The following is a 14,531-nucleotide window of genomic DNA, read 5'->3' as shown; positions in this document are numbered from 1 at the left end:
GACCCAATTTTTACATTTTATACGTCTCACAAAATCATTATACGAGAGTTTTACGAAAAAGTACGCAACGAAACGCGATGCAGACTAGAGAGGTACAAACGCACAGTACCGAGGATCGCTTATCTTGTTAAATACGTTCGAACATTCGTATAATTTACTTTCGAGATCCGATTATTTTTCGCGCAACGTCATTCGAGAATTACAATATAATTTACAGATGAGAGTTCTCGCTCGCGTACCTGTTTCTCATGCGGAAGATAATCGCGTTGAAAAACAAATGTCACAAAGCAATTCCGCGTATCTCCCCGTAACCTGTCACGCATGTTTGAACACCGAACTTTTACAGGCACGATGGCGAACGTTTGGTAATTGCGATCAATCGTGTCAGTGGGTTCAGAGCAATGCGAAAACAGGAACTCTCGTGCCAGGTAATAACGCCTCCGCACGAAAGCCCGCTAAATAAGGCGGCCAGTTCACGAAGGTGGTTCGTTTCGATGCAATGAATTTCATCGGAAATGAAGATAAATGCAAAGAACTATATAATTTAAACTCTATTCTATTCCGCCTGTTTTATGTGCCATTATAGAACATCTTGTGGAGCTCGATCTCGGAAATACAAATTGCTCTTTCGCCAGAAACAATCTTTCATTATTATTTACTTTTTATATTTATTATTTGCGTGTTATTTCTGTCATTATCTGCCACGCTTACTTACAGGCGCATAACTTATAATTGGCGTTTCGATAAGTTATGTTCATAGAACTAATTTAAATACGATAATTGCTTGAGATAAACGCAACGGCGAAGCCAATGTACGTATCGATACCGCACAATGCACTCTCCGATCTATCGATGTTTTATTAAATCATAGGGTGACTCACCGATACGTATCGCATCCTCGCGTGAGCGATGTATTCCGCCTGTGTGCGAGCACTTACCTGCAACATAAAGCATACACACATATCTCATATCTATTATTCCCTTCATAATTCAGTTAAAATACAGTTTAAGTACACAAATCTCGCGCATCTACATAATTCATAATCGCCCTCGTAATCATTATCAGTAGACAAAAAGTCAGATAAGGGAAATTGCAATGCTTGAAGCGAGCGATTCTACGAACTAATGATTTCGACAATTAATGCCCGCATGCATTAAGAAGGGAGAGGGGAGGGAGGGAGGGGCACTAACGACGTGAATCGTAATCACTCTCGCGATCGTAATCGCTTTTGGCTTCGTTCATACTGCCGGGGCCTTAATTGACTGTTAAACCCTATAAAATGCATTGTCGGATTCAGCCCGCGATTATTGCCCGGTAGTTATATCTATATCGACGATTGCAATCATATCTGCATCACGCTCTTCCCCCTTCGGCTCGTTTAGCCCACGAGGGGCCCCGGCGTGTATCGTTTTAACCGCGCGGGAGCGAGGTGTTTCCTTACTGCCTAACCGCGCGCAGATAGAGAATCTTCTTGTTCGGTCACTTGTTCTTTGGCGATTACATCGCTATGTAAATTTATTGTTGGTACGTGGTGTACGCGCAACGGACGTGTCCCTTTCTTTCCCCTCCCTCCCTCTCCGTCCCCTCTTCGAACGTGTACACGTGTGCGTTACAACAGCGCGTTATGCGATTATGCGTCGGACAGTGCGGTAAAGTACGGGCAATTATTCACCCGGTTCACGAAAGAAAAGAGCACAAGGTAATCGAAGTTAATACACCACCACCTGACTTGCAAATGCCACTGTATTAATGCTCGGTGAATTACAATGGTTATATACGACGTCGCGTTATCGATGTTCACATGAACAGGTTTGTACTTAAAAAAAAAAAAAAGAAGGAACCAAGCAACAGTTTTAGCTATTTTATTCCCCCGCGCCACACAGCGCGTACATATGCGCATGTATACAGCCTTGGCTATAAGTATAAAGCACCTCTATAAATTGACATTCTGTAATATCTAATGGAAAAATTTCATTAAAGGATAATATTTATTTTTATATAAATCTTAATATTTCGTTAATCCTCCTTCGGCTTTTATTTGTACCGGCTTTTCCAAAAAAAATGCAATAAATTGATGCTTTTACACCTATACCAAGGCTCATTACTTCCTTTTCATTTGTCATTTATTTTAATGTAACATTTTGAGAGTAAAAAAAATCTCTCATATCGGCTATAAATATTAAATTTGTTTACGCTGCCGAAAAACTGCTCTCGGCACGGAGGATTAAGAGGAGCGATAATCTCAAATTAAACGAAGTTCTCAGAAGATAAAATGTAAATTCGTAATTCAATCTTCTTTCTCATCGGCTGGACTGGCTTAAACGTGACGGTACGAGCCACTTAAGTCTCATTAAGAGGACTACTCTACAATCTGCGACGATTTAATCCAATCCATCGGCAAGAGAAGATTACTCCCTCGAAAATCGTCCCGTAGAATTCTTCATTATATCGATGTCGGGGCCAGCGACGGGGAATAATTGCATTTTACAGCGTGCGGCGGCCACGGCAATGTACTCGTACCGATTAATACCGGATCGATTAATTAAGCCGGCCAATAGTCGCCGTCCGGATGATCAATAGGGATTTGTTATTCGCCCAGCCGGAGGAAAGCCGGCGAACGGGGCTCGATCTTGTAAGAGAGAGACAGAGAGAGAGAGAGAGAGAGAGAGAGAGTCCCGCGAATGGCGCGCCAGGCTTTATAATCCGGTTATTAATTATGATAATTGATTCGCGCGCTCCGCGCATAAATCGCGGACTCGACGAAATATCGGCGAGAGATGTTCGACCGGCGCGGCGGTGGCGACCGCGGCGGACGAGCGTGGGCAACGCAAGTCGAATTGACGGGGGCTTTGCCGTGACATCGTGTTTCTTTAGTTTTTTTTCTTTTTTACCGAAATATTTATGACGCAGCTTCCCGTTGATTTACGGAGTTTTTCGATAACTTCATCGTCGTCCGAAGGCGACCGAAGACGAGAAGTCGACTCGGAGAGAGAAACTTCGTCATCGCGCCGCGCTCGCACGATTTTCGCGCAGCTTCGTATAACGTTGTTGGGGCGCAATTGAATTCACATCCGTGCATAGCTTGACCACAAAGAAATGTCTTGCAATATATCACGGTGAAACGCGACGCGTCGGCCGACGAGCGGTAAATTAAAGTCGGACACGACAGCATAAATGTCACGCACTCGTCCCAGGTGCAAGTGATTTATATTGATTTTGCGTATTATTTAGCCCGCGCTTCGCGCACATTAGGCGAGCACTGTCGCACTCCTGGAAGCGATTTACGTGCCATAAAAGCGACGACGGGCGTCAATAATGGTGATTTTTGTTTCGTTTCGGGTAACGAGAGAGAGAGAGAGAGAGAGAGAGAGAGAGAAAGGGGGGAGGGGGAGAGTGACACTTGAAATTACCGCACGAGGTGTCTCATCGTGGCGTGCAATTAGGATGATTTAGGTATACCTAACTCGCGCAGCTTATCACCATTTAGTTCGACAGGGGTGAGGGGGAAAGAAGAGGAGAAACGTTTAGCGAATTCCCCGGCACATATGCGGTTTGATAACCCGCTACTATTTATCACTCCGTGTTTTATGAGCCTGTCACGGATACGAAACTCGGCGGAGATATTCGCGGAAACGGCGCGGTTCCGTGAGAATGTTTTCTCCGGCAAATCTCCGTTGAGCCGCCGCACACCGATTACGTCGCTTTACGCTAAAATCGTGACCGATTTTGCGTGAGATCTGCCGGATAAGATTGGTAACGAGAAAATTATGTACAAAGGAAAAAAAAAAGAAAATGACGAAAGAGTCAGTTATGACGTAACAGAACGCGGAAAATTTAATCGCACTTTTACTGCGTCCGAGAGCCATGCAGAAGTTATGTTCATTTAACCCGGTCGCGAATTAACAATTAATACCCGTTTCTTTTTTCAGCTTACGGGCTTCGAGGGCACGACTCATAAAGTACGCACGCTTTATATCCTCTCGTTTAGGTTTGTACGCAAAAGAAAAACGCGGTGGAAGAGAGGTGGACGGCGTGTGCGTTGGCGGTGCCGTGTTGTGTCCCCGAGTCAGTTCCCGTACGGTTCTTCATTAATTTGCAGCGTGTGTTTTAACGGCCGCTATCGGCCGATATCGGCTGCGACGACGCGGCCGAGAGAGTGCGATTAGGGAACATGACGGCATCCATCATCGGCTGTCGGTTCCGCAGCTGGCGTACTTCTCCGGGAGAGTCGCGATACTTAAGTGTAATACGCGAATCTCGCGCGTGGCTGCGCGGCAGTTTACGCTCCGTCCGACGCTGACGACGCGCTATAAGTCAGTGTGAAGGTAATTAACTTAATTATCGTGCGATAGAAACGAACGCGCATACCTCGCGCGGAAGAATCGTGTAGTTTAACGTTGCGGCGTCTCGCGCGGATTACACATTACACGCAGGCATCATGCAAATTATTTCCACGAGAGCTCTCCTGGAGTGCTCGAGGAATTATTTGATACATTATACATGGACGTTAACGCGATAATTAAAACTTGTCGACAATCATTATCGTATCCCAACGTCAATATCCGACATTATTACAGTCATCCTTCTGGTTTTCTTGCGAGAAAACGACGTAGTTATTCTACATTTTATCATTGCCATTGTTGTCGTATTAGCATCGGCATATCGTGTTTTTTTTTTAGAGCGCCAGCACATATACACAATATAAATGTTTATTAAAAAAAAAAAAGAAGAAATATTTATTTATTTAATTATAAGAGATTTTATATAAAATAAAATATAATTCAGTCCTCTCGATGATCATGCAGTATATCATTCTGCAATCGTTTGCGAAAAATATTCAGCATTTTTTTCGTCTTTTCAATATTTTCCGAACTGTATTTAACTCTTGTTAAACTCGATACTAATATTTTCGGTTATTATATGCCCAATGCTGCTTTCACGAGATTTACGAGATAATGCGAGACGCTGCGCGACGAACGCTACATTTTATCCGGCTGACGAAACTGCGGACAAAACTGCCGATGGTGAAGTTGCGGGCAATACGATAGCCTGTAATAATAACAAACGATCCGCGATGCTCGCCGTACCGTTTTTTGCTGCGATCGATCGTCGATATCGCGGCGATCATAAAAAAAAAGCATCCGCAGAAGTGCCACCGCAGAAAGAGCGAGGAAGAGAGAGAGATCATCCTTTACCGCGGAATTCCAAAAGGAATCGATCGCGATCGCACCGGTCCGACTCGGCTGACTGGGCAACGCTTGCCGCAGGTGCATGTGTCGCGCCGCGGGGCAAGGCGTTGATCGATCGGACGTTAAGTTATTAGCTATTATTATTCATCAGCGCGAGAGTTGCCTCCTTGCAAGACACACGGCGTGGGATTCGTATATGCGGAGACAGACCGAGACAGGGAAAGAGAGAGCGGGTGGAGAACAACAGATAGACGTATATTTGCATATGTAAATATACGATGCCCACTGTAAGATTTCGATCATCTGTTCGCCGCGAGGACTAAATCGAATTCAGAGAGATGCGAATGCGTAAAACTTATTTATCACAGCTGTATCAAGCCTGCAGATATAAAAAAAGTTATATCGTAATGTAAAGGATCTCATAAATTTTATAGAGAATATCAAAGTATCAAAATGTAATAAAATAAAATATAATATAATAAAGAATATAAAAAAATACAATGTAATAAAGATTTTAACCGTTTTATATAAAAATAATATTGTACACTTGAAGGCTGTTATGATTGGCGATTACGGTAAACCTTAATTACCTGGTACATCTGAAATTGATCAAACATGCTCATAAAAGCAAATTTTGCGAAACTAACATGCGAGCGAAGAGAATTTCAGTCACGCTCTCTCTCTCTCTCTCTCTCTTTCTCCTCTCAAAGTACCGGTATTTTCGCGCCGCGATCGTAAATAAGGCGCAACACAAAATTATATTTACGAGCCTCGGATCGCATCTAATTATAACGTTCGACTCGAAAGTAAACTCCCGTCCGTTCTTTTCCGCGAGACGTTTGCGAGGGCGAAACGTTTGTGACGGGGGCGTTGACACCCACACCCGAGTGGACAATGAAATACACCCGGCAGATCACCGGACGGTCCACGCCCAGGCCATGGAGATACGTCGTTCCTGGTAACTGCGGGGCACACGTCGCACTCCCAATTAAAGAGAATCGCGCGCCGGACGCGACGTTCGATCGCGATTACACTTTGCGTATGCAAATGAGCGCGAAATTTTGTTCGCGCACGCCGGCTGCAAGTGTCGTAAAAAACGTCTTTACTTACGCCGGGATATTAAAAAAATACCTCGGGTCCAAAAGGTATTCGATACCGACATTACAGCTACTTGCACAATTAACAGATTTGTAAAAATACGTTAGGATAAAGAAAAGTGTCCACATCAATAACAATTCCTTTCTCAGGCTTTTGACGTTCGCAGTACTATAGACACAGTTTATAATGACGATTTCATTTATTATAAGTATAGCATACAAGATTTTATAAAGTCTCACTCGCGGTATCGTTTTCGGGTTTTTCGTCAACGTTTTTCGCGTCTCGTCTCGTCGGCCGACTGCCTCGTCGTTTTCGCTCGCAAATCTCGCTAGCTAGCGCGATTTGTTGCGCTTGCGCGTCGGAGAGCGGAGCGCAAAGCCTGTTTTCGCAAATTAACTGCGCCCTTGAGCGAGTCAAAGTCCACATTCCTGCAGTACTCCGAAACATGCAACATCCGCAATAATAAATAATGCAGCGTAACGTTTCACGCACATTTCGGCATGATATTTATCACCGGCTGAAGCGAGTGGAATGGAAATGGTTCTTCTACTATGCTAAAAAAAACGTACTAATGAAGTCACGCAGTTGCACATCCATGCATTTGCATGGAATGTAAATAATCCCCGGTAAACAACGCTCGGCCTAAAATAAAATTTACGAACGATTTAGCGTGGCTCCTTCGATGTAAGCCGATGCGAATAAGCGTCGGCAGACACAGATATTGTAATCTCGGCTATTTAGACGTGACATTAATTTCGAGAATTTGACATTTGTCGTGGATTACAACTGAAATGCGAATATTATTTAAAGCTGTCGAGTTATTCTGTGCAAAAGAGAGAGAGATAGAGGGAAAGAAAATCATTTTTAATAGAATGATTTATGTGGAAAAAGTACAACTTGCGAGAGATACGTTCGGTGAAGTATTTCCAATAATGCTGCGAGTAAAATGAGAGTCTAGCAAAAAAACAACGCGACGAGATGACTTCCCGTCAAGCCCATCAAGTTCAAATGCCACGTTTCGCAAAAATATTTTACCAAGCGTTTATATTTCCCGAGAAATGCGCTGTCGAGATAATTCCTCCGCTCCGATAACGACGTCCGTCACTGATAAGACATCAGTTATCCCTCGGCAATTGTTTCGCTCAATTAGCGCGTCCCGCGACAGCGTCTATTCCGGCGAATTTCCGTAGAAAGCCGCGTCAATTAAGGCCGTTTCTTCGTCGAAAAGTCAATTTCCACCGGATTTATTCTCCCTTCTAACGTCTCTCTCTCACTCTCTCTCTCTTTTGATACGGAACTGTGTCCAATTAAGTGACGAGCCATTCTCGATCCGCCAAATCGGGACAAGAAAGTCAATCCGACTGTCTTATAGCTTTGTATAACGAATAAACGTATTCCGCGTTGCGCGTCTAACGAAAATCATTAACAAAGTATCTAAATTCTGTAACACTTGTAAAGAATAATAGAGACATGCTTAAAGTAATCTTCGAGATACTTCCCCCGTCCCCTTCAAGGTAGATCCCAAATTTCAGAGACTGTTTACATCGCCACTTTCCATCGCCGAGGAGAGTCCTTCGGGCTCCGTTTAAATCAGATCCCCATCACCACCGTAGGCAGTCGTGCCGCTGCCATGCGGCCCCAATAATTTAAGCTTTAATGCTGAATTAATACACGGTATTTATACGGACTGCGTATGATTTACGATCGCCCGAAGTGACGCACAATTCAAGGAAACACTGTCGAAAATATCGCATGGGAGTGTCCTTTCGGAGGCGAGAACATAACTTTGGAAAAGTTCGAGAAACCGGGTCGACTCGTATAAACTCAAGACGTGCCTTGAAAAATAAAAGAAAAAAAAACTAATAAAAGAAGAATAAGCGGCTCGGCCAACGGGAATAACGATACCGAACAGCGTCGTGTCAATACACGAAAGGATGCAACGAGAAGAGTGGATATATGGTTAGCGTGTTTTAGCTCAAATATACATATATTTACAATTCTTAAATATAGAAAAGAGATATCATTTGTATTAGCTTATTCAAAAAATAGAAGAAAGATTTAGTTCAATAATTTAAAAATTATTAAATTCGTTTTAGAATGATGTAAGTATTTATGCGGATAATTATAATAAATTATGCGGAAAGTATTTTAAATAATAATTAAATGTAAAAACATGTGCGTGATGTTTCATGCATATTTTTTCAAATATTCTTCAATAATTTTATGAAAAAATACTTCTGAGAGAAATACTTCTAATTTAACCGTTAATCTTTTTCTCTGTAAAATAATAAGATTTTTAACATTGTCTCATCTCGCGAGACGGTGTACAAAATGAAGTACGTGATTAATTTAATTCTCTCACGTTTAGCTACTTTCGTAATCGTCGGGATTACATCTATATCGTATAGAGAAAGTATATTTGCATCACGATGATATCCGCCGTCGCGCCGTGCATGAAAGCGCGAAATGATCGATTGCGGACGTGCTCGCGACGCTGATAAATTTCGTCCGGACGTAAAAAAGGCGGCTTAGCCTCTCTTTTTTATTTTGCGAAACGGGACACGTGTTAGAATGAGTGTGTTAGGAGAAGAGCGGCCGCGATACCACGTACCGTACTGCATATTAATCGTCCGCGAGTTCCTTGCGAGTTGTTTAGCGCGCGGCCTCACGGCCGCCCCTTCTCGCTGTGGTACACGTAACGTAAGTAAAGCACCAGTGCCTTAAGATAACCGGTATGTCGGGTACACACCATAGGTCTCTCGAGGTGGCTTACGTAAGCCGACGAGGGAGCGAAGTGCAACAACGGGGGGCGGGGGGGGGGAGCAGTGGAACTCCTGGTGGTCGCGCATCGACGATACCGATATCGTCGTTGGTAATAAACGCGTGGATCCTTTCGAGGAAAATCTAACAGCGCTTAATCGAATCAAACGTGAGATTCGGTGCGAGAAAACGAGATGCGTTTGTTAATCGCGCCATCCTCTCTTCTGTTCTGCAGTTTCATTTTTTTTTCAACTCTCATCACTTTTTTAATTTGACGTCACGTCGAATATTCGAATTTCGAAAAAAAATAGGTAGTATTCCGTATATGGAGTCTCGGGTCTATCGACGTAAATATTTCGCAACGCAAGCACGAAGGCCCGAGATCGGGCGGTCACTTTTAGCGCTAAACGCGGGGAGAATATGGGCCATCATCCTTAGCTCGCACGCTCACGTTTACTGATTGTCTACTTCTCGATGCGATGTTTGATAAACCAGTTATGTGTCCCATAAAGTATCGGGGTGTCGATACCGTGCGGCCTGTTGCGGCTACCAGCGTTATCTCCCCCTTCCATCTACCATCCTTTCTCATTCTTTAACGCAACGTTTTCCTCGCCAATTGTATCCACGATAATTCTCTACCTGCCTTGTCAAGTTCTCGTGCTTACATTCCTTGTATTAATTGAGGCGGCCGATAGAAAAAGGCCACGTAAACCTATTTAAAGACTATTAACCGTTAATGAAGTCGTAATTACTGTCGGGTATTTCAGAACGAAATAAAAACTTTTAAGTGCATCTCTTTCAGAACAAACGTTTTTTCTCCCCTCTTTTTTTTTAAGCGCCTCTCTCGCCTGCAATCGCGAGACTTTAACAACCACAGAAGTAATCAAAATGATTAATGAAATAGTGGACGTCTCGAAAGTCTCTCCTATAAAAACGAAACACAATCCTTTAATGCATTTATTTAGAAAAGAAAGGGGGATTTCAACCTTACGCGTCCTCTTCGTCGTTTCATCCCGCCGCTATTGTTTGCCGCTATTATAAATCGAAAGCCACGTCTCCGCGCATAATTTTACATCCTTGAATTAATCCGTATCTCCTCCTTGTTTTATTACACACGGCACCGGCTACGGCACGGCGGGATGCCTTTTTCACGTCTTCTTCGACGAGCGTTGAAAGATTCATCGTCTTACGCAAACGTGAGAAAACGTTACGGGCCGCGGCTGAGCGGCGCGGCGCGGCGCGGCGCGGCTCGAACGCTTGAAAACCATAATCGCTCGGCGGCCAAGGCGCGAGCACGGAGCACGCTTATCGAGGATAAAGGTGGAAAAGTATCCGTAGTTGGCTCCGTCCGTGCTGCCAAGCACCGTCCAGGGGAACGTTGATGAACGGCCAATCGCAATTTGCCGCGGCGTTGAAAAGTCGCGGAATATAATTACGAAATGCACGCGCAGTCTCAGTGCAGGGTATGCACGTTTCGTCCGGATATTCTTCGGGAGAAGACCGATTATTTCTTAATTACTTGGGAAATGGATGGACCTCTCAGGGGAGAGCCGCGAAATGCTGGAGAATATCAGATGTAAAATAAACAGCATTGCGTACAGCGATATTAATTTTTGAAATATACACCAATATTTTTAATTTGACACTTTTTAATTAGACGTACAAAGACAATATAGTACTAAGCGAAACTCGGGCAAAGGACAATTAAAATTCAAAGTGCAAACTTCTCAATAAAATAATATTAACAATATTAATATGAAAAGAAAAAATTCTCTATTTAAAAATAATTACAAAGCAAAGTAAGACTAGTGAGAATCAGAGCGGTTACTGGTGCCCAAAAAGTATACCTATATTAACAATAATTAGAAGTTACATTAGCTTAAGTACATTACGAACGTTTCAATTCCCTGTGCAGTGATCTTCAGCGTGCGAATTAATAAAAATTTAAATACGGTAAATTAATCCTCGTTTCTCTGAACCGGATAAGTCACTCAAAGTAATATCATTTAGTAAAGAAAGAAACGAGAAAGAAAAGAGGAAATAAGAAATTTAGAATGTAAAAAAAACGTAGATATACGCACGTAAAATATAGCAAGGAGTTGAGTGGTATTACCGAAATGACTCATTATGATTAACTAGGAAATTGCTAACCAAAACAGCCGGAGAGACAGGAAGAGATAAGGTGAAGGAGGAAATCGGTGGTACGCGAGGCTGGTTAGCAAATGTTTCGAGTATAACGTCGCCGGACGTAGATGGTTTGCGCGGGTCAGAGAGTTAACCCAGTCGGCATGCACGCATCTCTACGCGAGCCCGGACGAGGTTGGGGTCAGATTGGATGAATATCGTCGCTTTTACAGTTGCTCCGAGGCACGTATGTAAAATCGCCGAGCAGTGATTACGGGCACCGCGCCGCGCAATTAGCAAACGACATCATGTCGGTAAATTAAATCGGATAATCTCACGGCACAGATCTAAGCACGGCACTTCGATTCTTCGCACCGTGTCGTGCGCTAAAAAAGAAATCAACTTATCGCTTATCCTGCGTCATTTTACGTGGCTTGACGTGTACAAATGTAAATTAAAAAAAAAAAGATTTAACTACTCACTATAACCGTGCGAAGCAATCCTCAATAAAATTGATATAATATATGGCCTTCGCTTTCTAGTTAGACTCTCGATCGTGGACCTTCTCTCGATAATTACAATATTCTGAGCTCGGATTAAATACATTTTACGTGAAAAGCTCTACATCGCGTTTCGTCGCGTGCGGCTCGGCCGTACGTTTATGTCCGGATCAAGGGAGGCGGAATTGAAAAATCCATTCCGTGTTTGAACCGGCTCGTGGTAATCATAGCCTTTAAAATTCACCGCGCGGCCTCTCCGCGTGGTTAATTCAACTAGATTTTTCGCGGGTCGAAGACACCGCGAATATAACGGTACTTAATAGTATAGAGACCCGATCGTTCTCCCTCTCAGGTTAATGGATCTGCATCCTCGCGTGGGCGTAAGTCGTTTTCTGACACGAGCCGCAAGCGTTTGCGGAATTTCCGCAGACACACGTAATTCCGTCCCGTAGTCCTGTTGAATTTTAGGATACAGTTACTTCTGTATATCGTCGCAAATTTCTGAGATATCGAATTTATATAAACCTTGACATTTTTCGCTTTAAATAATACTTCATTTAGTAAAATATTCATCTATTTGCATTATTAGCAGGATCAATAATTGAAATACGTATTAAACGTTGGAAATCTATTTAGATGCATATGCTAAATTGCTCTTATCGCAAAAAATAAGTAAAGCTAGTTTTGCAAGAGCATATAGAATCAGCGGTATGTGATATGTAAATTTCGCTTGGAGGCATTATCGAAAAATCCTGATTTCTTAAATATATTGCGAAATATTTAGCATGAATATATCCAGCTTGGCTCATTGCCCTTTTTTATTTTCATAATTTCAATTTATTGCCTATAGTGACACTTTTATTATTCTGATTTCTCCTTGACATTCAATCAACCGCGCGTTAAGTCAAAATGTTATTCACCGTTCGGATATAAAGATGGGAAATGACTCCGTGACACGTTAACTTGTTCAAAGTGATCATATATCATCTTCATCATTGAGTTTTTACGGCTGGCGTTGCAAATCAATTTTCTGGTTGATGAATCTCCGTTATGGCGTGGGCGTTAATCGTTTGCCGGTAAAACGCGAGCTAACGCGAGGCGATAATATTGGCACATTTTGCACGATAGCATAATCCCGTTGCAATTGTTCGGTACATTCATATACGATCTCGTAGTATTATGTATAATCGCGTCTCATCTGCATTTCTTCAAAGTTATTTACATCGAAGATGTCCTTATTTCATTTTATTTTTCAGAACATTCCAAACCGATCGCGTTTCTTAAAGAACAAGCATAGAATTAAATTGTCACGTTCACGCAGTAGAAATTGATAACTGGAGAACAGCTGTGGCTCTGACACAGCTATTATTAGTACTATTGAATGGCTCTTATTAATACTATTATAAAACTAAAATATCGTAATTAAAACGCAATCTACTCATCTCGGCGGCACGCTTGCGATTCTTCAATTTGGATCGCATCCCGTTTGGCGAATCCCAACGTATTCACGTAACGCGCAGCGATAAATCATATTCCATATTATCCGGCGGCTTCGCGCTCTCACGATATATAACGCGCGATACGCGGGCGCGTGAATCGCGGGCGAATATGAATTTTAATACGCGCGAGAGCACGCGAGGTGCATCAATTTTCTCCCGAACCCCACATTTATGACACGAGAAAGAGAGAGAGAGAGAGAGAGAGAGAGAGAGAGAGAGAGAGAGAGAGAGAGAGAGAGAGAGAGAGAGAGAGAGAGAGAGAGAGAGGTGTTTCTCGAAATGCATTTTGATGATACACGACATTGCACATTGCGGGGCAATTTATAGCGAAATACGCCTCATCAAGGCGCTCGCTGTTGATTATCGCGCGTCGCGTATCGCGCGCACCGCGCGCGAATGTTTCAATTCACGCACGCTACGCACGCCGAATTATGCATTAGCGCGAGCCGTGCGAGAAAGATCGCGCGCGATGCACGGTTTGGCCGAGCTAAACAGACGTTTATCTCCCGAGCGCGGATTCAATTAATATTAATCGTTATGATGATGCATGCTAATAACGGGGCGGCACGCGAGAGCCGCGAGCGTTTACTTCTCGCCCGAGACGGAAATGCCGGGGAGGCGCGCGATGATACCGGGGCTCCGATAAACAACGTCCGCTTATACCGTCGTGAGCCCGACGACGACGGCAACGACGACGACGCGCTACTTTCTCGCGTGTCTCTCGAGAAACTCGAGAATCCTGTCGTTTGGCACTCTACCTCGCGAGACGGACGTTTTCCCGCTCTCCGTCTCTTTCAATTTGTCATAATGTATACACTCTCGTATTGCGTATTTCATATTCCGCATCCTGCATTAACAGCTCGAATTGTCGAGTTAATTGAGCAGAATTATTGTCTCGCAATTCATCGAATTGACGTAAAAAGGGATATCCCGAGGGCTCAACAACGCTCGTAACGGTAATGACGCCCCATTCCACTTGTCGCCGCATTTTATTTTTTGCTTCAAGAGAGAGAGAGAGAGAGAGAGAGAGAGAGAGAGAGAGAGAAACAGACTTTACGAAAACACATGCGTAATAATATCTCAGGGTACACCGACGCTCGTTACCGCTGCGCGAATTGTTATTATCGAAAATAATTTCAGCCTCTGCCGGGCACGCTTTCTCGGGAAACGGATAACATCGAGATTCGACGACTGCATTTTTTTCGGAGAGAGAGGGGGGGAGAGAGAGAGAGAGAGAGAGAGAGAGAAAAGAAGAGGACGAATTCCTCGCGGGATTTCGCCTTTCTACCGCGTTACGCCCGCAGGAATGCTCGCATATCCGATAACTCGTGGCGTTGTAAATTTGTCCGGCGCACATGCC

At 43.4% G+C, this 14,531-nt stretch overlaps 1 protein-coding gene across 2 annotated transcripts in view; it reads left to right on the top strand.

The window, feature by feature from the left end:
- LOC105450339 overlaps positions 1-14,531 on the top strand; it is a 250,151-nt gene that overhangs the window by 184,172 nt on the left and 51,448 nt on the right. The window lies entirely within an intron of this gene.

The sequence above is a fragment of the Wasmannia auropunctata genome, unplaced genomic scaffold (genome assembly GCF_000956235.1).
Source record: "Wasmannia auropunctata unplaced genomic scaffold, wasmannia.A_1.0 LD336063.1, whole genome shotgun sequence".
NCBI classification, from domain to species: domain Eukaryota; kingdom Metazoa; phylum Arthropoda; class Insecta; order Hymenoptera; family Formicidae; genus Wasmannia; species Wasmannia auropunctata.
This window is presented reverse-complemented; position numbering and strand designations above follow the sequence as displayed.